Source organism: Anomaloglossus baeobatrachus, chromosome 5 (genome assembly GCF_048569485.1).
Source record: "Anomaloglossus baeobatrachus isolate aAnoBae1 chromosome 5, aAnoBae1.hap1, whole genome shotgun sequence".
Classification (NCBI taxonomy): domain Eukaryota; kingdom Metazoa; phylum Chordata; class Amphibia; order Anura; family Aromobatidae; genus Anomaloglossus; species Anomaloglossus baeobatrachus.
In genome coordinates, this window is record NC_134357.1 from 507,466,383 (window position 1) to 507,492,399 (window position 26,017).

Here is a 26,017-nt window from a genome sequence, read left to right on the forward strand (position 1 = left end):
TTGGTGTTAATCTGGCACCTGGAGCTAATTTCCTTAATTATCTGACAAACGCTATGTAACTGGCAGCCTAATTCTCCAGTTTGCTTTGACTTAAGCCCGCTTTACATGCTACAAGATATCTTACGATGTGTTGGCGGGGTCACGTCGTAAGTGACGCACATCCGGTATCGTAAGGTATGTTGTAGCGTGTGACAGCGACGTGCAATTGCGAATGAACGAAAAACCGTTCATCGCATGCACATCGTTCATTCCTGACGAATTGAACGTCAGATTGTTCATCGTACCCGGGGTAGCGCACATCGCAGTGTGTGACACCCTGGGACCGATGAACAGATCTTACCTGCCTCCTGCGGCTCCCCGCCCACAATGCGGAAGGAAGGAGGTGGGCGGGATGTTTACGTCCCACTCAGCTCCGGCCCTCCGCTTCTATTGGCCGGCTGCCGCGTGACGTCGATGTGACGCCAAACGTCCCTCCCACTCCAGGAAGTGGACTTCGCCGCCCACATCGAGGTCGTATGGAAGGTAAGTATGTGTGACGGGGGTTAATCGTTTGTGCGGCACGTTCAACAAATTGAATGTGCTGCACATACAATGGGGGAGTTGCAAATCGCATACGATATCGTATGCGAAATTGCGACGTGTAAAGCAGGCTTTAGCAATAATGGTGTGCTGTTCCAAAGTAACTGAAACCCTCTGGTAGCAGGTTGTCCAGATGAAGGCCAAAGGTTGTGACCCTCTCAGCCATAAGAAGAGAAGTTGGTTGTTCCAAGTCTGTGATTTCAATAATATTGCATCTTTATCTTTACAACATCACAAACTCTTTCACGTTCCCCAAGAAGGCTGGTCATCCTTGCAAGAAAAATGCAAGAGAGGACAGGATAATATGGAGAATCTCCATGGGTAATAATTTTCAATACTGCAGCTGGAATTGCTCTCCAGTTCAGCACTGAACAGTGTAATGATCTGTCTCGTCATACAGTGTCACAACGTTTAAGAGCATTTGGACTGAAGCCGACACTGCAGTGACCAAAACTCTCATTAACAGAAAAAAATCAAAAGGTTAAAGTCATCTTTGGTGAGGAGCATGTTGTGTGAACAGAGAAGAAGTGGGCCACAGTTCATTTTAGTGATGAAAGCAAGTTTAATATATTTGGGTCTGATGGGAAACATTATGTTTGTCGACGAACTGGGAAAAGATTGAACCCAAAGTGTGTTAAGAAGTCAGTGAAAGGTGGAGAAAGTGTCATGGTTTGGGGAATGTTTTCTGCAGCAGGAGCTGGACCTCTCATACAGCTACATGGCAGAGTGAATGCAAGTGTGTATCAGAACCTTCTTCAAAAATACGTGGTTCCTTACTTGTGTTCATCAGTCAATCAGCCAGCAATTTTCATGCTGGACAATTGCAGCTGTCATACAGTAAAATGGGTAAAGCAGTTCCTTGAAACAGAAAACATTGAAACAATTAAATGGCCAGCCCATAGTCCTGATCTAAACCCATGGGAAAAAGGTCTGGAAAATCTTTGGTGACAAAATTATGGCCAAAAAACCCACAACAGTCAAAGAACTGTGGAAGAGACTGGAGGAAGAGGGGACCTAAATCACACCGGAGCAGCGTGAGAGACTAGTGATGTCCTGTGGCCACAGATGTGCTGAAGTCATTCAATGCAAAGGCCTGTACACTTCCTACTGATTGGTGACTGTTGTTACCTTCAGAAAATTTACTTATAATCTTTCTCTGTGCTACAGTCATTGCTGTTCTCTAATTATGATCATGACATTTTGGGCAAAATAAAGGTTTTATGTTGATAAACTTTGGATCTTTTTGTAAAACACTGTTCTAGTGGCATGGTGTACCCCTTACACAAAACCTTCAAATGTTCATCAATGTAGATTACATTATTTCTGAAAAAAGCAAGTGATGATATATTCTCTAATTTTGATCTCCAGTGTAGGTAACAGGGTTGTGTGTGGGCAATGTGTACAGAGCAGAGGGGCAGGTGAAGACTCTGCAGTTATGATGAATATCATCACCAATTACTAAGTTAGGGGTCGGTGGAACATTTTTAAAAATTATTTCAGAGATTTAGGCTGAAAGCTTAAAGAGAATGTCAGCTCCATTTTGTAAAGTAAGTACCTGGCTGTAATGGCGCTGTAATACAGATTGAATTGATGCCTTAGATGCCCAAAATCCATTTTGTGACTTTTCTTTAATCACTTTTTTAAGTTTTTGTTGTTATTCAGATATCGGTGCACGGGGGCTGGAGTACCCTGGGGATTTACCTCCATGTCTGTGATTGATGCCTCCTACACAGATACGTACATAGAAAAAAGAAAAAACTGAGTTTTATAAGGCCGTACATAATAAGACGATATAGAGAGTGCTACTATAGTATATATATACATTTTTTATTGAAATTCAAAGTTACAAATAGTGGCACTGTCATAATATAGTATATGGAATTGATAAAAAACAACAGTGAATGGAAATACAAAGAGTCAGAGGTTTCCCTAACTAGGACCTCCACAGCATGTATAAATATACAAAGCAGTCCCATGCATTACATCAAAAACAACAGATACGTACCCATTCCCTATTGACTTCTATTATACTCGTTACTAGTGATGAGCGAGTGTAATCGTTACTATTCGCTACTCGCACGAATTGTACAGTATTCAGGTTACTCGTTATATTTGCGGGTTTTTCTGTATTCGCCTCGCTATATTTGTATTTGCCGATTTGGCTCCTGATTTTCAGTTACTAAACGTGCTGTGCTTCTTAACCAATCACAGTAATGTTGCAGCCATCTTGGTTGTGGCATTACTGTGATTAGCTGGCTGCGCAGCGTCATAGGGTCTATAAAAGCCCTTTCGCTGCCATTTTGCGCACATTGTATCCGGAGCCAGCGTTGTAGGAGTATAGGGATAGAGCGAGCAGCTGTTAGGCTATGTCCGCACGTTGCTTTTTACCTGCTTTTTTGCTGCTTTTTCAACTGCAGCGTTTAATGCCAAAATGGTTGTGTTCTGCTTTTCAAGCAAAGTCTATGGGAATTTGGGTTTCTTGTCCGCACTATGCAGTTCAAACTGCAGCCTTTTTGTTGCAGAACTTTGGTCAAAACTCAGCTTTGCAGTGCAAAACCCAAATGGCAAAAACAATTGACATGATAAAGGGGAGGCGGTGGGGATGGTGGTTGTGATGCGGGTCGTGACGCCACCCACGGGTCGTGGTGACAGGGGATGCACCACCGCTGCGGCTGAAGTGATGGCGGGCTCGTCCGGGATCGGTGTTACGGCCGCAGCCGAGATGTTAGCCCCTCCGTGGGTAGGGGCGGTGTGTCCCGGGGCCCGGTGGGGGACTGTAAGGGCTGATGTTGTTGTCGGGGTGCAGGGCGCCGTGCCGCAGTGTGGTGTGTTGTGCCCGGATGGCACTGGTGTACTCACGATTAATTCACACTGAGTCACTGGTAAACCAAAGTTCGGGTATGGTCAGTTCCCGCGGCTGGCTGCTGATCTCCCCCTGCGGGGTTGATGGTGGCCCCTTTTCCCGTGCACTTCTAGATGTTGTGTTTCAGCTCCCCTGCCTGAGTACTGGTAGCCCGCTCCTCGGCGTTGAGCTGCCGGAGGAGCCCTCGGTTGCCCGCAGGCGCTGGCCCGTCGGGTGTTTGGCCCTTGGCGGTGGCGCTCACCCGGTCTCGGTGGGCTTTTGCCTTCTTTCGGGACTTTGGTTGTGGATGAACCCGTGAGGTCCGGCCAGCAATCAGTCAATTTGCCTATACTCAGTGGCTTCTAAGCTAGGATGGGGTCTGAGTACCCTTCTTTTGGTGCTCTGGTACACGTTTGACTCCCCGGTTCGGGACCGGTGGGCTCCAACCCAGGCCCGGTCCGTACGGTTCCGCCGGTGGCTGTACCGGTACTCCTACAGACTGCCACCACCCTCTGCCTGCCTGACGTTTTCCAAGGGGCCCAGGCTCCTACCCGGGTCCCTGACAGCTGCTCCTCTACCACTCACTGTCAACTCCAAACTTTCAACTCTCTACTCCTCTTGAACTTCCTGCCCCAGGACAGTAGTCTTCTCGGTGGGCGTGCCTTTCCACCTGACTCCGCCCACCTGGTGTGCTCTACTAGCCCTGAGGGAGGCATCAGGTCTCCCTTTCGGGTGACATGTGTGTGACCTCACAGGGGGTGGGGGTGTGTGTATGTGGTAGATGTAATTACCTGTGACCCCTGGGGTCCAAGGCGTCACATACCCCCTTGGTTTAATGCAGACCGTCCGCGGGCTGCCCGACCAACTCCGGTTTATTTTTATTTTTCAAACTGTAAAACGGGAAAAACGGAAAAACACTTACAATTATAATAACATTAATACAAACTAACAAACTATGGTTACTGAAGGTCTGCCCTTAATGGGAGGCATTTTACTTTAACGTTTCAAACTTTATTAAACGGGAACGGGTCCATGTCCTTCCACCTTCCCCACCCAAACAACCTACCCTTGATGCTGCCCCTAAGAAATGGGCAGCACCCCTTTTCCCCAGTCCAGAAACGGGAACATGGCAGGTCACCCAGGCGGGAACGGGTACAGTGCAGCACACCCGGCAGTTGTCAAAGGGCTCCCCAGAGGATGGTCACCGGTCCCGGTGGTGACCGGACCCCAGCCTGCTCTGCTGCTGGTCCTTCCTCCAATCTGCCTCTCCGGAGGCTAACGGATTGGGAAGGCATGTTAAAGGGGGCAGGATAGGGCAATATTTACAAGCCCAAAAGTTTTTGGGTGGCCGGCAAGTCCACGGCCTTGTCCATGAGCAGTCACTCACGCAACAGGGGTTTTCAACAACACACAAGTCCCAACAGGGACGGGTCCTTTTTAGCTAATCAGGTTTCCATCTTACTCAGCGGGAGGTTCCTCTTCCTCAACCTCTGATGTGGATTCACCCTCTGCCTCAAACATCTCCAGAACGCAACAGGCCTGATGGGAAAGGGCCATCCGGTATCCGTTCCCCCCACATCGCGGGATGTACGTGGCTGTCGGAGCACTGCCATCCAGGAGACTTTCGTCGGCCTCCTCGGACCCTGAGACCGACTCGGTGTCGGGACCGGTGTCGCTGCTATCAGTCCCCACTCGGCTGGGCCTCATCTCCCTCTGGGCCGCGCGGGCTGCCTGGGCTATTTCTCTCTCCGCAGCCAGCGGGCTGCCAGCAGCTGCGGTAATTTCTGGGCCAGCTGCCCTTCCAGCCAGTCGGGTCCCGCTACCATGGGAGGAGGCAGCGGGCCAGGTCGACCAGCCGCGACACTTCCCACGGGTGACGGCGGAGACCGTATAGGGGCTAGGGGTAGACCGGGCCTCTCAGCCGGAGCGGCCGGCCCCGGAGGGGTTTAGAAGCGTGGGTCACTCACCAGCTCCTCTAACTCGGCCTCCATCTCATACACCCGGGCGGTCACAGCCAGCGCCTCTACCTCTGCAGTCCACCGCTCCATCAAAAGCGTATCTGGCTCCGGTGGCGCTGGCAAATCTCCGTCGTCCTGACCCTCATCCACGCCGTGGTTCCGGGCGCGGGCTCTGGATCCTCGGGCTGCTCGAATGGGGTGGACATGTTGCTTCTGCACCGGCGGGGTGCAGGAACAGTACGGATGTAGGGTCCTGGAGTCCCTGCCTTTTTATCTTCTCGGCTACATCAGGCAGCCTTCTCGCCCGCCTCCCCCTTGGTTTTCTCTTAGCACTCTTCCTTCGGGGGCGGGGCTTCTTTTTTCGCGCCTTCACTGCTCGGGGAAGACGACTCGAGCGGGAAACTTTCGCGCCAAGATGGCGGGACTTCAACTTTTTCGGCAAGACGCCGCTGATGGAAACTTCTAAGGCACACTTTCCACAGGTAAGTGGACTGTCCGAATCCTGTTCGTGACGCCAGAAAGAATATACGTGTACCGCCCTGAGAGGGGCCCGGCTTCTTCCTCCGCTTGCTCGGGCCGAGCCGCTTGATGTCCGGGCTCGGGTTGTCGGTGGCACGAGCGCCTCCGGACCGGGGGCCACATCGCTCTTGTTAAAGGGGAGGTGGTGGGGATGGTGGTTGTGATGCGGGTCGTGACGCCACCCACGGGTCATGGTGACGGGGGATGCACCACCGCTGCGGCTGAAGTGATGGCGGGCTCGTCCGGGATCGTTGTTACGGCCGCAGCCGAGATGTTAGCCCCTCCGTGGGTAGGGGCGGTGTGTCCCGTGGCCCGGTGGGGTCTGTAAGGGCTGATGTTGTTGTCGGGGTGCAGGGCACCGTGCCGCGGTGTGGTGTGTCGTGCCCGGATGGCACTGGTGTACTCACAATTAATTCACACCGAGTCACTGGTAAACCAAAGTTCGGGTATGGTCGGTTCCCGCAGCCAGCTGCTGATGTCCCCCTGCGGGGTTGATGGTGGCCCCTTTTCCCGTGCACCTCTAGATGTGTTTCGGCTCCCCTGCCTGAGCACTGGTAGCCCGCTCCCCGTCGTTGAGCTGCCGGAGGAGTCCTCGGTTGCCCGCAGGCACTGGCCCGTCGGGTGTTTGGCCCTTGGCGGTGGCGCTCACCCGGTCTCGGTGGGCTTTTGCCTTCTTTTGGGACTTTGGTTGTGGATGAACCCGTGAGGTCCGGCCAGCAATCAGTCAATTTGCCTATACTCAGTGGCTTCTAAGCTAGGACGGGGTCTGAGTACCCTTCTTTTGGTGCTCCGGTACACGTTTGACTCCTCGGTTCGGGACCGGTGGGCTCCAACCCAGGCCTAGTCCGTGCAGTTCCGCCAGTTGCTGTACCGGTACTCCTGCAGACGGCCACCACCCTCTGCCTGCCTGACGTTTTCCAAGGGGCACAGGCTCCTACCCGGGTCCTTGACAGCTGCTCCTCTACCACTCACTGTCAACTCCAAACTTTCAACTCTCTACTCCTCTTGAACTTCCTGCCCCAGGACAGTAGTCTCCTCGGTGGGCGTGCCTTTCCGCCTGACTCCGCCCACCTGGTGTGCTCTACTAGCCCTGAGGGAGGCATCAGGTCTCCCTTTCGGGTGACATGCGTGTGACCTCACAGGGGGTGGGGGTGTGTATGTATGTGGTAGATGTAATTACCTGTAACCCCTGGGGTCCAGGGTGTCACATTTACATGCTACGATATATCATGCGATATGTCGTCGGGGTCACGTCGTAAGTGACGCACATCCGGCATCATTTGACATACCGTAGCGTGTAACAGCTACGAGCGAGTGTGAACGAGCAAAAATACTCACCTTATCGTTGCTCGTTGACACGTCACTCATTTTCAAAAAATCGAACGTCCTTCTGCACGCCGGTTGTTCGTCGCTCCCGAGGCAGCACACATCGCTACGTGTGACACCTCGGGAACGATGAACTGCAGCTTACCTGCGTCCCGCCGGCAATGCTGAAGGAAGGAGGTGGGCGGGATGTTTATGTCCCGTTGATCTCCGTCCCTCCACTTCTATTGGCCGGCTGCTATGTGACGTCGCTGTGACGCCGAACGTCCCTCTCCCTTCAGGAAATGGATGTTCGCCGCCCACAGCGAGGTCGTTTAGAAGGTAAGTACGTGTGACGGGGGGTTACAACATTGTGCGACATGGGCAACAAATTGCCTGTGCCGCACAAACGATGGGAGCGGGTGCGATCGCAAATGCTATCGCACGATTAATTGCAGCGTGTAAAGCAGGCATTAGATGGACCTTCCCGGTTACGGCGTTGGTCAGAGCACGGTTGAGATTGTTGAACATGTGCTTGTGTAACTCGGGGATGGCACATTGGGCAAAATAGTGGCGGCTGGGAACACTGTATCGTGAGGTAGCCACAGCCAAGAGATCACGGAAACACTGTTCCCGCAAGCCTAAATGGCAACATCTCCACAGCTAGCATTTTGGAATGTGCGAGTTTAGGTTTTGTGCCTGTGGGTGCGTGGCTCGGTATTTACGCTTCCTTTCCAAGCTCTCAGGCATGGACAACTGGATGCTTTATGGGACAAGGAAATGAATGTGGTTGATGTTTGCTGTGTCTGTGCAATTGCAGCTTTTGGGTAGGATGTATGAGCACCTGCTTCCTGGACAGCAGATTGTGAAAGACGTAGCACAGGTGACATGGCAGTGGTTTGACCTGTAGACACAAATTTGGTACCCTGGTGTTCTGCCCACCTACTGTCTGTCTGTCTGCAGTTTCCAATGTCATGTCTGCTTTCTATTTGAAACTTAACCTTTCCAAAACTGAACTACTTCTATTCCCTCCGTCTTCTAACCTCCTTAAACCTGACATCTCTCTGTGTGTGGTACCATGATAATACCTCCTAGGCAGCAGGCTCGCTGTCTGGGGGTTATGCTCTATACCGATCTGTACTTCAGCTCCTATATACAATCTTTTGCCCGCTCCTGTTGCTTGCACCTCAAGAACATATCTAGAATCCATCCACCCCTCTCTTACCATGGAAACTACAAAAACCCTCATTTTGGCCCTGATCCACTCCCGCCTTGACTACTGCAATTCTCTATTAATTGGTCTTCCCCTAACTAGACTCTCCTCTACAGTCCATCCTTAATGATGCAGCCATGGTCACTTATCTGGCTAACCGTTACTCAGATGATTCTGCTCTGTGCCACTCATTGCACTGGCGGCCCATATATCACTGGATCCAATTCAAATTGCTTGTTCTCAACCACAAAGCTCTCCACAATGCGGCACCCCCATACATCTCCACCCTCATCTCTGTCTATCACCCTACCAATTCTCTACGCTCCGCAAACAACTTTCGACTAACATTTACACTAATCCAAACTTCCCACTCCCGGATCCAGGACTTCTCTCGAGCTGCACCAATCCTCTGGAATGCTCTGACCCAAGAAACCAGGACAAACCACAACTTACTCAGCTTCGGACACTCCCTAAAAACAAATCTTATTTTAGGATGGCCTATCACACTCCCTAATCAAATTAAATTCACATAGTCCCTCCACGACTGCTCAAAAGATAAGTCTCCATCAAACTCCACAGTATCCAAAAGCATCTCAAAGATTGGTTGACTGGTTCAGGCAGCCTTTATCTATACCGCATTTCTTTGAGATGGCTGGATTGTCATTGGAAATGAGCCATGCACCTGAACCTTGTCGCCCCCCCCCCCACTTCATTGTAGATGTAAGCTCTCATGAGCAGGGTTGTCTTTTTTGCTATAATTATTGTATTTTATATAACTATTGCTTGTATATAAACCTCTGCATTGTAAAGCACTGTGGAATATGTTGGCCTTATAAAAATAAAGTTTATTATTATTGTTATCATTATAATTACTGAGGTGCTTGGCTACCATGTGGTTCCGCATACTGGTGGTGGTCAGGATGCCTTTGCCCTGGCCTCTGCTCAGCTTGGTATGGCAAATGCTACAGATTACAATGTTTTTCTCTGAAGGACTTTCAGAAAAAAACTTCCAGACAGCGGCTGAATGCCCCCTTGCCCTGGCTTGACCCACAGTGGGGGTGCTCTTCGGAACAGTTGACCCAGGTCTCACTCTGGGAAAACCACTACCCCTTGGCGCCTGTGTTGGTGCTACATATCCATATTCCTCTGTGTTGCTGAGCTGGCTATGAATGTCAATTGTCCAGGTCGGATCAATGGACTTATCATCGACCACCTAGTCTACCATCTCATCCTCCTTCCCAGTTGAGATTCTAGGCTAACCTGCTGGCAACTGTGTCTCATCATGATCAGCCTCCATATCTGGTGACAGAAAATCAGGTTCCTCAAAGTGGCTCAAAGTGGCTTTTTTCTGGTCGTAGGTCCTCAAATACTTGCACATCAATTCATGCCACCTCCTTATGTCCCTCTTCAGTGCTGCACAGTGAAAGGCCAGAGCCAACTAAAGGATAAGTACAAAACAGATCCGCAGAGTGGCCAAACTTGGGGTCATATGTCTCCTGTGACTGATGATGGGGAAGGAAGGAGGACCAGGTTGAGGATTACTGTAGATGGGTAGCCTTCTGTGTATCCACAGTAGACTGTGTGGAAGAATTGTTGCTGCTTGAGAAATGCGAAGAGGCCTTGTTGTTTGCCATCCAAGACAGAATCTGCTCTCGCTCTTCTGGCTTACACACACGTTTACTTTCCAGACCGGGAAATTTGAGGAGGAGGAGGGTAAAGCCCAATGCTACAATTGGCGCATTGTAAACTGCTCTGGAATATGTATTCCACTCTCTGAGTCTCAATGATTGAGGGACCGTCCAAATGTATAAGTAAGAGCAGTCCCTTTCAAACGTATGTTACTGGGCCACCTCAGGGCCCTTACCAAACTCAGGTTTCCTGACACCTGCAGGCCCTCTAAAAACTTGAATTGAGGGCCATAGAATGAAATGGAGGAGGAGGAGGGTAAAGTCCAACGCTACTATGGGCGCACTGCTATGGAATATGTATTTCACTATCTCTCAATGAGGGAGGGACAGCCCAAATGTATAAGTAACAGCAGTCTCTCCAAAACGTATGTTACAGGACCACTTGAGGTCCCTCAGTTCAAAGATCAACATACCAATGGACACGTTCTAGCTGACCTTGTAAAGTGCTGAGGAATAGCTAACCAGAAATTATGTAGGACAGAGGGACCTACAAAATGTATGTCAGGGCCCTCCCAATTGTAAGAGTAAAAAAAAGCCAAAACACTACGTGTGAACAAACACTAAAAGGGATATTTTTTTTTCTACGGTTTATTTAGTCTTATATACAAGAGATTATGCAGGAAAGACTTTTTCTTAACCTTTTTGGTTCGTAAAATGCAATTAAGGTTAGGTTTGGTAGGTGTTCTTTTTTTTTTTATAAATTCTTTATTTAAATTTTTTTAAGTCATAACAAGGTATAAGACAAGAGAGAAAAGGAATGGCATCTTAACAAATCTTTTAGAAGATATAACATAATATACATATACGGAGTGTAATACACATTGCGACGTATATGATTCTATATCAATAGAGTACAAAAGAAAGAAGCTTTGATGCCTGAGAAGATATGAGAGTAAGGAGAAGAAAAGGAGGGAAGAGGAGTATTAAGTTTAGGATACGGCAGAATGCGGGGAGAAGATGGGTGAATGATATATAGGGGAGAGAGGGTGTTATGATAAACAGAGAAAAGAAACTTAAGTCCTGCTAAGATTATCACGTTCTTTTTAGAGCAAGGATTAATAAAAAACAGGAAACATATGAAGAAAATTGTTTCGGTAATATTGACGAAGGCTAAGCTACTATCGTCATGTAAGAGCATTTAGACAGACACTCTAGTTCATTGATATTTTCCCATCTTTAATTTTTGACAATCTAATTTTTTCGTATATGCCTACTCGTGTTGTCTCCTCGATCCATTCTTTGATGGAGGGCGGATCTTCACTCTTCCAATGCCTGGCTATCATCAGTTTTGCAGCATTGAGTAATTGAGGTAGCATGTAGTTTTTTTAATAGTGTGTTTGTAGGATCGAGATTTAAGAGGATGAATTCTGGTGTTAAATGTATATCTATTTTAGCCACTCTCTTAATGTGTTCTCTTACCTTTTCCCAGTGTTCTTGAATTTTAGGACATTTCAACCAGATGTGAGTCAAAGTGCCCAACTCCATCTCACATCTCCTGCATAGTGGTGATATTGTGTTATTTCTTTTGTTTAATATTACTGGGGTTTTGTACCACCTTGAGATTATTTTATAATTTAATTCTTGATATCTCACTGAGAATGTAAGGTAATGAATATTTCTCATTATTGCTTGAATTTCGTTTGTGAGAAATTTTATGTTCAGTTCGGTTTCCCATTTGCTTATAAAATTTGGGATAACTTCTCCTTGTGTTAAATTTTTATTTATTTTAGCTATTCTATCATTTCTCGTTGTGTTTAAAAAGAGTTTGAGAATTGGGGGGTCTGGTGTACAAGTTGAAATGTCTGGAAAGTGATGTTTTATTATATCTCCAAGGATTTGTGCATCAGCGTTATCTAGTTGGAGGGAGGAGGTGAGTAGTTTGAACTTATCAGATCTTAGGGAGTCATTTTTGTCCATCAATGAATATAGTGGTGCATCTCTATATGCTTTCGAAAGACCAATCTTTTTTTTAAGTGTTCTATATTTGTTTGGTATTAAGTGGAGAATAGGGGTGGCTTTACATATCCTTGGTATGATGCTCATTTTTTTATTCGTTCTGTGCCATAGCTTAAGAGTTGTCAAAGTATAGGGGTTTGAGATGCTATTATATTTGAATTTGTTATGTGGGGTAGGCCAAAGATAGTGTAGGAACCCTGCATCTAGGTTATTGATTTCTAAAGTCGTCCAAAGTTTTGTTGGGGCGTGAGTTCGAAGTTCAGTTACTCTAGCTATGTGTGCGGCTATTCTGTATCTCTCAAAAGCTGGAAGACCTAGACCTCCTTTGTGTTTTGGGTTTGTTAATATCTTGTAGCTTATTCTATGACTTTTTCCTGCCCATATAAAGTTTGATACTAAACTTTCCATTTTTTGAAGAATTGTTGGGGGATCTCTATCGGGAGAGTTTGTAGAAGGTATAACATTTTTGGTAGGATTATCATTTTTATTAAGTGTACTCTGCCGAACCAGGAAATTGGAACATCTTTCCATGACGTCAGAGTAGATTCTAGTGACAATATTAATGGTGCAAAATTAAGCCTATAGAGATGGATGGAGGAGTCACTCAACTTTGTGCCTAGATAGGTGATGGATGAGCATTCCTTAAAGGGTGAGATTGTTGTCAATTTTTTTTTGTTTTCAGGTGATATTAGAATATGCATAATGTTTGATTTCTAAAAATTTATTTTAAAGTTCGAAATTGAATTAAAGTAACTTAAGTCAGATAGTAAGGTTTTTATAGATTCATTTGGGTTTACTAGAAAGAAAAGAATATCATCTGCGTAGGCAGCGCATTTGTGTTCAATCGTGCCAAGTTTCAATCCTTTAATTTTGGGGAATTGTTTGATTTTTTTGTAATGTTTCTAGCGTAAGGATAAAGAGTATAGGAGATAGGGGGCAGCCTTGTCTTGTGCCATTCTGTATATTGAAGCCAGGAGATAATGTGTTGTTGATTTTGACTTTCGCTGAAGGGGCGGTACATAAAGCCATAATTTTGTGTACGAATTTTTGTGGAATTCCGAATTTGGAAAGGGTCTGCTCCATGAAGTACCAATCGACACGATCAAAGGCTTTTTCTGCATCCGTAGAAAGTACAGACATTTGTATTTTCCGGTGTTTTGCCAGATGGATCGCGTCGATTACCCTCATTACGTTGTCCTTAGCCTCTCTGCCTTTGACAAAGCCAACCTGTTCCGGGTTTATCAGTTCTGGGAGAGATTTTTGTAATCGGTTCCCTAATATTTTGGCATATATCTTTATGTCATTGTTGATAAGGGAGATTGGCCTGAAACTACTACAGGAGGTAGGGTCCTTTCCCTCCTTCTGTATAAGGCTAATGTGAGCAATAAGGGATTCCTTTTTAAATTTGTTGAAATCGTCAATGTAGTTAAAATAATCTGTGAGACTTCCGGGAGGCGGAGCTATGAGGTAGCTGCTTTTATCATGAGCTCCTGCAGCAGCCTAGGCCAAAAACGTTATCCAGGCCCATCCTAACATCTCAAGGCTGCAAGGATAAGGCCAGGACAAGGGGCGCACATCAGGCCCGGCTCTCCTGATACTCCGGAGGTGAAAGGTGTATGCTGCGCCACAAAGAAAGGAGTGCTCTGACACAAAGCACCAGGCTGCAGGCTGTAGGCTGTGCTGCACAGAGGAACGCTGCCCATCCTCCCTGCTCCCCCTGCAGCTGTGCCACTGCAAACGGAAAGCACCCGGGATCTGGTAAGAGAGGGGTTAAATATCGGGCACTAACATCCAGAATGAGACAGGGAAGGGGACTGAAGTGCTTCCAGCGGCAGCCATAGTTTTCAGTGAACTCTCACACACTCGCCTCCCTGCCACAGAAGAAATAGTGAAACACTGAGCAGCAGCAAGCTCAGCAAACAGGACTGCACGCTGTGTTTACCTGTCACACAGAGCTCTGTGGACAGGCCCACCTTCTGAGATACTGTGAGTGAGGGGGGAGCTGAGAGCCCCTGGAGACATTCGGCTGTGAGAGCAGGTCAGGAGATAAACAGGGGGCTGTGGAGGGGGCAGATACATCCCTGCAGGTCTCATCTTATATGGCTGCTGCACAAGGCCTGTAATCTGCAACAGTAAACAGAGGCAGATAAGCCTGAAGTGCATCACAGCTCAACTTGATTAACCCATACTTCACCACTTCACCAGCACTGACAGTATAGAAGAGGGTGAAAAAGAAAAAGAAGTGGGATCAGTCATCTGGCCTGCCTCCTGCCCTTCTGACTGGTGTTTTTCAAGTAACATCTATACACTCTCATACACAGCGTGGAAATAATTGTGAAACAGCCAAGTTTACCACACCGATGTAATTAAGCTTATGTTATTGTGACGTCACCACAGTCTCTAAAGAAGCTCCATATTTACAGTTCTTACTATGGATAAATTTGTGGGTAAGAGCAATGCCACACAACCAAGTAAAGGAATTAGACCGCAAAGACGAAACCAAAATGCACCCCCATCACCAGGGGCTTCCCCTGAGGCAACTACAGACCCACCCCAGGACACTGCTAAGGCCATCACAGATCTCGGATGCCGGTGATTGATGGGTGGCTGGCAGCCTTCCAGTCTTCATTAGACATTATAGTCACCCAAGTTAATGCCCAGGGTTCAAGGCTAACAGATGTGGAGCAGAGGGTCTCTGACATGGAGGATTCTGTAAAGGAAATTTCAGAGATGCTGGAGAGCAGGAATAAGGACATTGCTGTATTGCTGGACAAGGTAGATGATCTTGAAAACAGGTCCAGACGCAATAATTTAAGGTTGGTGGGCGTCCCTGAATCTGTTCGGCAAGCTGATCTACTGAAACTCACTTCAGAATGGCTACCAGGAGCTTTGAAATTGGATCTAAAGTCAGGGCCAATTGCTATTGAAAGGGCCCACAGAGTGGGCCCACCTCGAAATGATGGAGAGGTCAGACCCAGAATTAATTTTTAAGGTCCTGGACTTCCAAGACAAGATCAGATTGCTGACAGCATTTAGAAAAAATCGCTCACTTACCTACAATAACTCTAAACTGCTTTTGTTCCAAGATTACTCAGCAGCCTTGACAACAAGACGCAAAGCCTTCAATCCAGTATGCAAACTATTGGAGGAAAAAAATATTCGCTTCAGTCTACTGTTCTACGCTTCACTACAGGGGGAAAGAATTGGACTTTTGAAGATCCTAAGTTGGCTTTAAATTACCTTCTTCAGGAAAATGGAGCTTCGCCAGCAGTCAACATAGACACTTAAATCGGAGACGTCACTGTGCTACAGTTCTGATGTTCATTCTGTTTTTCCTTTTTTTTTTCAGTGTCAGGACTGCCAGAGAGGCAGGTGACATTGCCATTAGATTAAGGTTTTTGTTTAGATGGGAAGGGGTTAGGGGGCTCTGCGTGCGTACCTTTAGTTTAGCTCTCATATGGGTTGTCGCGTTTACTCGCTGGGATGGACGAGGGAACCCAAATAGGTTGTTTATAATTTTACAATTAATTCCTCCTTCTGGAATAGGATAAATGACTAACACAGAGAGCACAAATGTGTCCACGATTAAATCGCTGTATTGGTGCTCCTGGAATGTTAACGGGTTAAACTCTCCTATTAAGAGGAAAAAAGTTTTAAATTATCTACATCGTTTAAATTGCCATATTGTCTTCTTACAGGAAACACACTGGATGAAGGGCAATCACCCATTTCTTCACAGCAGAAAATATGCCGTATGCGCAGAAGCGTCATTTACGAGAAAACAAAGAGGGGTAGCTATATTGATCAATAAGCATATTAGTCATGAAGTTCTGGAGGTTTCAGAGGACCCTATGGGGAGATTATTATTGGTGAAAGTGAAGATAGAGGGCACTATCTACAACTTAGCAAACATATATGCACCAAATATTCCTGATCCACAGTTCAGAGCCAGATTGATCGAAAGTATCACAGGTTGGGATATGACTAATTTAATTGTAGGCGGAGATTTCAATGAGGCTCATGATGGAATTTTAGACAGGTCAAGTCCCCAGCCATCTCCTCTATTGGCGCTCCATAGTGGTTTGCAATATCTCGTCAATCAATTGGGACTAATAGACACATGGCGCATGCAGCACCCAATAGATAAAGATTATACATTTTATTCACATGTCCATGACTTACATACACGGATTGACTATTGGCTACTAAGCCCAGCACTGATGCCACATTTACTTTCCTCCAACATCCTAGACATCTGTATTTCGGATCATGCATCGGTTACTTTTAATTTGTTATTATCTACCACAATACTACGGGAAAGAAGGTGGAGGTTTCCTTCATATTTATATCAATCTGAGGATTTCAAAGCTTCTTTACAAAACTACTGGAGCTTTTATGAGAATGATAATCACGAGCATAGTGGGGACGCTGGTTTGTATTGGGCTGCCTCCAAGGCAGTAGTAAGAGGTCAGATAATATCATATGTCAGCCATAAGAGAAAAAAGCTCCTGGAACAAACTATATCAGCACAAAAACTTCTCACGCAGGCATATAAAGATTTTAAAAATAACAACACGGATGCGACAAAACAACATTTCTTAGAGGCCAAGGAGGCGGCGGACACCTTGGCCCATGAGATGGCACTTAGTAACCTGGACTATCAGAAACATAAATACTTTAAATGGGGCAACAAACCTGGGAAATTACTAGCTTCTTTAACCAAACCCTTTAGAACCACCACTAGAATCCACAAAAATTAAAAAGAAAGATGGTAGCATGGTAACAAAAGATGAGGAAATAGTGGAGGAGTTCAGGGCATTCTTTGGCTCGCTGTATGAGGCGGAACCGAGGGAGGTTGACGGGGAAGCTGATTTTATCCATGGTACCGTAGCGCCCATCTTGACAGAGGAACAAAGAGTAGTACTAAACGCCCCTATAAATATTTCAGAAATAGTAAAAACTATTGGCACTCTTAAACTAGCCAAAAGCCCAGGGCCCGACGGATTTAGTAACGAATATTATAAGATCTTGGGAGCCTCTATCGGTCCTCATCTATGTGCAGTGTATAATAAGATAGTCACAGATAGAATAATTCCCGACAGGTTCAATGAGGCAAACATTATAGTATTACCTAAGCCAGGAAAAGACCCACTACAGGTGGAGGGATACAGACCCATCTCATTACTCAACTCTGATTTTAAAATCTTTACTAAAATACTAGCTGGTAGATTACAACAAGTGATTCCAGATCTTATTCTGCCCTTCCAAACGGGATTCGTGCACGGGAAATCCATCACCTATAACATCAGGACGGCTATTGGGGCTATCTCTTATAGTAGGAAGCATAGATGTACCAAACATATAGTAGTTAGCCTTGATGCGGACAAGGCCTTTGACAGGGTCTCTTGGGCCTATTTACATAATCTTTTGGCATGCCGCCAGGTGGGATCCTGGTTTTGCGAAGCAGTCAAGATGATATACACAGAACCCAAATCCAGACTATCTATAAATAATACATTCTCTGAGCCATTTGAGGTACAGAGGGGAATGAGGCAGGGGTGTCCCTTGTCACCTTTATTGTTTAATTTGGCTCTGGACCCAATGTTGAGGACCCTACATAATTTAGCAATATTTCAGGGCATGAGTCGGTGGGACAACAATTAAACTTTTGGCTTTTGCCGATGATATTTTATTGTTTATTGCCAATCCCTCTCAAGCGATTCCAGAGATAATGAACACATTGAATAATTTTGGAAAGGCCTCAGGCTTCAGGGTAAATTACAAAAAAACTGAGGCATTGGCAATGTACAAATCGGGTAAAATTGATAACAACTTATTTCCCTTCCAGTGGTGTACCAGGTCCATTAAATATTTGGGGATTCAGCTCCCAGCAAACCCCTTGTTACTATATCAAATTTATTATAAGCCTCTTATAAATTCATTAATACAACTACTCCAATCTTGGAAACATCTGAAAATATCCTTTTCGGGCCGATGTCACTTAATTAAAATGGTAGCATTCCCCAAAATAATGTTCTTATTTCAGACTCTCCCGTTGCTTCTACGCAAATCAGATATTAAGCTACTAAATTCATCCTTTGGAAAATTAATTTGGGGGCACAAGGGGCGTACTAGGATCAGCTTAATCAAGCTTCAATTACCAAAAGGGGCAGGGGGCATAAATCTTCCAGATCTGGGCAGATATAATCTAGCAGCAAATTTTAGATATGTGCTGGACTGGGTGCGAGGAGTATCTCACTTTGCCAATGTACAATTGGAACAACAGCTATGTTCACAAGTCTCGTTAACAGCATTGCTGCATTTAGGGAACAAGGAAATACCGAGTGAGGTTAGGGATCATCCAACACTATGGCATACTATACAAACGTGGAGGAAGGTGAGGAAACTTGGTAAAATTAACACTTCAAGTTCCCCATTTCAACCCTTTATTGGAAATCCGAGATTCCTCCAGGGTCGCCCTCCGAGGATTTATGAAACATTGTCAATGCAGGGTTGTGCTTATGCTGCAGATCTAATGGAGGCTGATTGGTCGTTGCTTTCTTACGAGAAGGCGGCACACCGATTTCCAGCTTTTGTGGGTCAGCCTTTTCTTTTTCTTCAGGCGCGTAGCTTGGCACAAAAATATCATGTTGACAAGCCAAAGGGAGATCTTGGAGGAAGTGTGGATAACTTTCTTAGGAGGGCAAGAAGCCAGGCGTCCTCGACTAGTCAGGTTTATTCAATGTTGCGTACAGTTTGGACATGGGAGGGGAAAACAACAGGTCCAGCAAAATGGAAGGTAGACATGCCAGAGTTCGAGGTAAGGGATTTTTTACAAGCCACGCTGTTGCAACGTAAATTTCTGTCGTCCAGTAGCTACACAGATATGGCCTTGATGATTCTACATAGAGCATATATTACTCCAAAAATTCAATCAAAAATGGACACAAATGCCTTATACTCTTGTTCTAAATGTGGCATAAGAGACACTGACCTGTTTCACCACTTATGGGACTGTGTTCAGATACAGGGAGTATGGAGAAGCGTTCACTCAGTCTTACAAAACACATACAATATTCAGTTTGCTCTGACACCACAGTGGGCGATTTTTAACATGTTGGAGGAGGCTCAACAAAGTCTTCCGAGAGGTACCAGGGCAATGTTAACTATTTGGGCCTCGGCCACTAGGAAAAGTATCCTACATCTCTGGGTAAATCCTGAAGCACCCTCTCTAGCGTTTATCCAAACAAAACTAATGTTCATATTCAAAATGGACTGGCTGGATGCACTGTCGAATAAGGAGAAGCTGACTAAGCGTTTCTTTGAAACATGGTCTTTATTTATACCTAACTTGGCTACAGTGCTTAAGGATAGACTTAAATCTCAGTTTGGACAGACCTCTTGGTACCTTCTTGAACTGCTCAATGGACACATACCAATTACATAAGTTACCATTTTAGGTTGCTTCTGGTCGCACGCAGAGCGGGGGGAGGGGTGGGCGGGACTGTTTTGATTATAATGTCATCAATGTAATGCTCTTTGTATAAGAGCAGATTGTAAAAGAAATTCGGTTAAAATTCAATAAAAAGATGTTTAAAAAAAATAAATAAATAAATAATCTGTGAGATATGGAACCAGTTCAGCTTTGAAATGCTTATAGTACTCGATCGGGAAGCCGTCTGGGCCTGGGCTTTTACCATTTGGGGTTTGTGATATAGCTTCTTCTACCTCATTTCTAGTTATTGGGCAGGGTAAAGAGTTATTTTGTGTGTCAGAGAGCTGAGGAAGAGTTAATTTTTTTTAAAAATTCCTAGTTTTTGCAATTTTTTCGGATTCAGTCTTGTAATTTGGTTTTAGATTGTATAATGTTTGAAAAGTATTCGGAAAATGTTTTAGCAATATCTTCCGTCTTGTATAGGATCTGATCTTTATTATTTTTTATTTTTAGTATGTGGGTAGAGTTAATTTGTTTCTTAATAAAATTTGCGAGGTATTTACCACATTTATTTGCATATAAATATGCTTTGAATCGAGAAAACGACAGAAATTTCTCGTATTTCTGGTCAAGAAGAGCTCTCAGCTCGAATCTTAGATTGTAGAGTTTTTTTTCTAGAATAGGTGACGTCTTTTGTTTGTCTTCTAATTTTTTTATTAGGGCTATTTTTGTTGTGATCTCTTTTTCCCTCTCTTTCTTTGATCTTGATCCTAATTCGATAAAAGAGCCTCTAAGGACGGCCTTGTGGGTTTCCCATATATTGGAATCACATTTGTTACCCAAACAGTTTTCTCTGAAAAAAAGTTTTGATATTTTTAGCTATTTGTTCTTGTGTGTTATTATTTTTGAGGAGATTATTGTTTAGTTTCCAATTAATAGGCCCTTTGTTTTCTTGGTGTATTTTCAAAATTAAGAAATAGCGGGGCATGGTGTGAAAATAAGATTGCGTCATATGAGATGTCATCTACATGACTTAGACATTTGTGTGGAAGAAACAAGTAATCAATTCTCGAGTATTTTTTATGTACAGCTGAAAAGAAGGAATAGTCTATCGAGGAGGGGTGTACTATTCTCCAAACATTCATCAGAAGTCGGGTGGATAAGAGCTTTCTGATGTATTTGATTGTTTTTTGTGGTATTGTCGATTGGCCGTTCGATGTGTCTGAAGGGGGATGTAGAGGTACGTTAACGTCACCGCCTAGAATTAATTGACCCTCAGCAAAGTTATCTAGTATGTCAGTTACTTTTTAAAGAAGGAGCCTTGGTTATTGTTTGGTGCATATACATTCGCTAACGTGAACAGGACATTGTGTATTGAGCCTTTAAGCATTATATATCTGCCTTCTGTGTCGTGTAGCACATCTTGGAATGTAAAGGGGATCCTTTTATTTATAATTATGGAAACACCTTTATTTTTTTTTATAGGGGAATTGGAGTTATACCACTTGGTATAAAATCTGTTCTTGGTTATAGGCGTATGTGTTTGTTTGAAATGGGTTTCTTGTAGGAATATCACATCTACTTTATTTTTTGTAAATAGTTTAAGATCTGTGACCTTTTTTTTTTTTTTTTAAATGTTTAGGCCTCTTACATTAAAAGTAGCTACTTTTATACTAGTCATTAGGAATTAAAAGATGCATGTTTATATGTTTTTTGGATTTTTCTAGCAGGGTTTGGGGTAAACCAGAACATAACAGTAAATAAAACAACAAAGTGAGGTAACCATGCTGAGAAGTTTGATCTCAGGTCTATCACTAATTTGGTAGAAATTTTTTTTTTTTTTTGCAGCTGGTTGGGGGATGGGCAACGGTGCAGACCCCACCAGCAGTAAATGCAAAAAAGAAAGGATCACAGGTCCGTGGGGGTGTGGACCTATGGGTGTTGGGGGCTTTAGATTATAAAGACTGCCGGTGAGTCTTAATTGGTCAAATGAGTTGATTACATCCTGTCAGATTTCCCTATGGGACAGGCCTACGTGCCTGATCCAAGGGGGTTGTATTTTCCGACCTGGATGTATTTTCCAGACCCCTCCCGCCCCTCTGCCCCCCTCGATGGCGGGGCACAAGAGCGGGAGGAAAGAAAAAGAGGGGAACATATCTTGTGAGAGGCGGAGGGAAAAAAAAAAAACAAAACAAAAAAACAAAAAAAAACATAACACAAAACATTCAAACTTGCGCCTCTCTATTAATGTCAACAAGTCTATAAGACAGCATTACTCATCAAACTAGACAATAATTATGATAGGTAAATCAGATAGTTACGCCATGGGTTTCACATCTGATTTTCATTCGGCTTCATCGTCTTCTTTTGAGTCTTTTTTGGGTGTTCTCTTGTGTTCTGAGTTCAGCCTTCTTTTCTTTTTTTCTTTGGGTGAGATGACTGTGGACCATTTCTCCATTGCTGGTAATGGGGGTAGGTTTAGATAGACTTCGGCAGTTGTCCAATCTGGAACATGAAGATCCATCAGGTGTAGTTTCTTGAGGGCAGGCGGCAGATAATCCGGAGTTCTGATTATTAGAGTTTGGTTATTGATTGGAATTGCCAGTCCAAATAGGAAGAGCCATCTGTAGTTAATGCTTTTGTTTCTCAGGGCTTTTGTCAGGGGTTGAAGCTGCCGTCTAAGGTCCAGGGTCAGCTTTGTGAGGTCTTGATAGATTTGGATCTCGTTACCTTCATATTCTATTTTCTCTGTATCTCTCGCTTTTTGGTATATGTCTTCTTTGGTCTTGAAGTTTTGGAAGCAACATAAAATATCCCTTGGCCTATCTGACCTTAGTTGTCTGGAACGGAAAACCCTGTGAGCTCTTTCAATTTTCAAGTCGTTGTCGTCATTTTTCCAGATGATGTTGTTGAAGATTTTGGTTAGTGTAATGAAAATGTCCTTATCAGGAATGGATTCTGGCAGTCCTTTAACTCTAAGGTTATTTCTGCGTGATCTATTCTCAAGATCGTCTATGTGAGTTCTTTGTAAGAATTGATCTTTTTGATTTTCTATTAAGATTTCTGTTACCTTTGTGGCGTGCACCAAAATTTGTTCGCTGTTGTTCTCCAGAGTCTGTATTCTGTCGTGCGCAGCTTTAACATCATTTCTTAGATCTGCTATCTCCTCTTTCACTGCCTGTGTGAAGTCTTTGAATAGGTTCTTCATATAGTCTGCTGTAGGTAGAGCCTTTAGATATTCTTTTATACTTAGGTCTTGTTGGAGAGAGTTATGATCGTCATCTTCTTCACTCTCTGACCATTGACAAGTTGGAAGTGAGCTCATTTTCTGTTTGTGTGGGTCACTGCAATGTTTAGTATGCTGTGGAGTTTCTGCTGCAGGACGTTTTTGTGCTTTATTCTCATCTTGAGTCTTCTTAGGTGTCTTATGCACCTTGTTTGTTTCTTCAGTATGAGGTTTGTTATTCTTCCCCATTTTGTCTGGTTTTATACCACTACACCGGGAGTTGGGAGTCAAATAGTTAAATAATTTAATTCTGCCGCTAGATTCCTTTATAGTTCTCAGGAACTTTGGCTGCCTGTCAGCTCCTGCCTAGGCTTTTTCCTTATCAAGATGGCCGCAGGAGATAATAGCAGGGGCCGCCCTGGGGAACAGAAGGCAGCCAAGGGAGGCATACACTGCCACAGGAGGAAGACAGAAGCTGCTGGTCACCCGACACCGAGCAATTCAGGAATCAGATGAACTCCTCACCTTTAGCTCTTGTTACAGTCCCTGTTGTTTAAGTCTTAATTAGCTGTATGTACTTTGCAGCAGGGGTCTTTTCTTCTGGGGCTGTAGTTTATGATGGAGGATTTTCCTCCACATTGCAGCCTCTCTGTCTCTTCTTGATGGGACCTTTTCTGTGGTCTCTGGGTTTTTTTTTCTTTCACTTAGGGGTCCCCACAGCGTCTCCTCCCTCTCCTGTCTCCTTTTAGAGTGCTTTAGTGAACTTTGTTCGGTGTTTTTGTTCACTTCTCTTCTTGATATTCAGGAGAGCTGGGAGAGATGTGTCTTCTCCATTCAGTGGCTAGGCCACACCCCCCTTGGTAGGTGTTCTTGTGCATCTGTTAAAGTGGTCTAATACTGTGACATCCTCATTTCTACAAACCATATGTGAGTCAGAAATGCATGCAGGCATATTCTCCAGGCTCTCCCCATTCACTTTCATCACTTTCCCATCCATTTCAGCCTTCTCATCATGCCCCTAGACCTCTCTGTTGAGTCCAGCAGAAAATTAAAATTACTTGCATTTCCCATTGACTTGCATAGTACTCGCTATATGGAACACATACAAGAGTATTACAAAGTACTCGTTACGAGTGTAGCGATTACGAATATTACGGTACTCTCTCATCTCTACTCGTTACTTGAATGGAGCCTGTCCGAATGCCCAACCTGCTCAATTTGAGTAACAAGCACTCATGCATTTTAGTACCCGCTTATCACTACCCTTCCTAGGTCATTCTTATCAAAACATTTTTGCAGTTAAACATAGTATATATGTGTATACAGGATTTCTCATTTCTAATAAGAACAAAATAATTACGGAAATATAAACAATATTGGCAAATTCTACATTATAATAGCTTTTCACAATCAGCATCCACTGTGTGAGCATCATATTATCTGGGGAGATAAACCATGGGGGCATTAAACTGTGTATTTGGTAAAAACTATTGGAGCAAAATAAGGTGGGGCACATCATGTTATAAAAGAAGCACCTTTGGGGTGTCATGCTATGCAGAGGGGCACCAAAATCTATGGATAGCATTAAAGAAGTATTGTAGTGATTATGACTTTAAAGGGGCATCAATAGCACCACTATTTCTATGTACCACAAAAACTTATCCTCTTCAGTTTTTAAAAGATAGGAGTGTTTTTTTCTGTGACTGCGCCTATGCACCATGACCCTGCTTAATAATTGTTGCATGTGTATTATTTGGATACTAATTGCTTTTCAGTACCAAATGGCCTTTGGTAATTGTATTGAATAATCATTGTTTTCCTTTTCATTTTTAGATATGTGACTTTACTAGAAAATAACTTGAAAATTATTCTTATAAAAAGTATTAATAAAATGGCTACTTTCCTTCTTGAGTTCTCTGATCTCTATTAAGACTTATTTTCCGAATAAAACATTTCACACAATTTGAACATAAAAATGCTTTCACAATTTTTCACACTTTAAACATGAAGATGGCTGCTCTCCTGTGTGAGTTCCCTGATGTGCAACTAAAAGCGATTTCTAATAGAAAACCTATAAATATGATCACAACAAATTTAAAAATATAAATCTTTATTGTACAATGGATAAAAATCAATGGGGGGTGCCGCATGATGTGGGAGCTGGGGAGGGAGAGTAATTTTTTTTTTTTTATTTTTGCATTGGGACAGAACAGAGACATATTTATCAAGATGAGGACACATATACCAGGAAGAGGACATACAGTGCCTTGCAAAAGTATTCGGCCCCTTTGAATTTTTCAACCTTTTCCCACATTTCAGGCTTCAAACTTAAAGATAAAAAAATTTAATGTTATGGTGAAGAATTAACAACAAGTGGGACACAATTGTGAAGTTGAACTAAATTTATTGCTTATTTTAAACTTTTATAAAAAATAATAAACTGAATATTGGGACGTGAAATATTATTCGGCCTCTTTTAGTTAATACTTTGTAGCGCCACCTTTTGCTGCGATTACAGCTGCAAGTCGCTTGGGGTATGTCTCTATCAGTTTTGCACATCGAGAGACTGAAATTCTTGCCCATTCTTCCTTTGCAAACAGCTCGAGCTGAGTGAGGTTGGATGGAGAGCGTTTGTGAACAGCAATTTTGTGCTCTTTCCACAGATTCTTGATTGGGTTCAGATCTGGACTTTGACTTGGCCATTCTAACACCTGAATACGGAATCATTCCATTGTAGATTTTGCTTTATGTTTTGGATCATTGTCTTGTTGAAAGACAAATCTCCGTCCCAGTCTCAGGTCTTTTGCAGACTCCAATAGGTTTTCTTCAAGAATGGTCCTGTATTTGGCTCCATCTATCTTCCCATCAATTTTAACCATCTTCCCTGTCCCTGCTGAAGAAAAGCAGGCCCAAGCCATGATGTTGCCACCACCATGTTTGACAGTGGGGATGGTGTGTTCAGGGTGATGAGCTGTGTTGCTTTTACGGCAAACTTATCATTTGGCTTTGTGCCCAAAAAGTTCAATTTTGGTTTCATCTGATCATAGCACCTTCTTCCACATGTTTGGTGTGTCTGTCTCCCAGGTGCTTTGTGGCAAACTAAACGGCACGTTTTATGGATATCTTTGAGAAATGGCTTTCTTCTTGCCACTCTTCCATAAAGGCCAGATTTGTACGACTGATTGTTGTTTTATGGACAGACTCTCCCTTCTCAGCTGTAGATCTCTGCAGTTCATCCAGAGTGATCATGGGCCTCTTGGCTGCATCTCTGATCAGTCTTCTCCTTGTTTGAGATGAAA

At 44.3% G+C, this 26,017-nt stretch overlaps 1 pseudogene; it reads right to left on the reverse strand.

Moving 5' to 3' along the window:
* LOC142312853 (uncharacterized) overlaps nucleotides 1–26,017 on the reverse strand; it is a 206,937-nt pseudogene that overhangs the window by 43,707 nt on the left and 137,213 nt on the right.